We start from the raw sequence: 209 nt of genomic DNA, 5'->3' as shown, positions 1-209 counted from the left end.
GCAATCAACCGCGTCACAGAGCCCGTCTCTTCACAACAAAAGCTCCATTTCTAAGAGGTTCTTAGTCTTGGGGGAATCTTTCAGCCAACTTGCTTTTTGTGCGCCGCCCGCTGCTGGTTAAGAGGCCGGCCGGAGCTTGAAGGTTTAATGGAGTTTGTCTATCGCGCGAGGAGATGATTCGCACTGTCTTTTATGACTTGCTTTGGGCC

Source organism: Penaeus monodon, chromosome 23, assembly GCF_015228065.2.
Source record: "Penaeus monodon isolate SGIC_2016 chromosome 23, NSTDA_Pmon_1, whole genome shotgun sequence".
Classification (NCBI taxonomy): domain Eukaryota; kingdom Metazoa; phylum Arthropoda; class Malacostraca; order Decapoda; family Penaeidae; genus Penaeus; species Penaeus monodon.
This window is presented reverse-complemented; position numbering follows the sequence as displayed.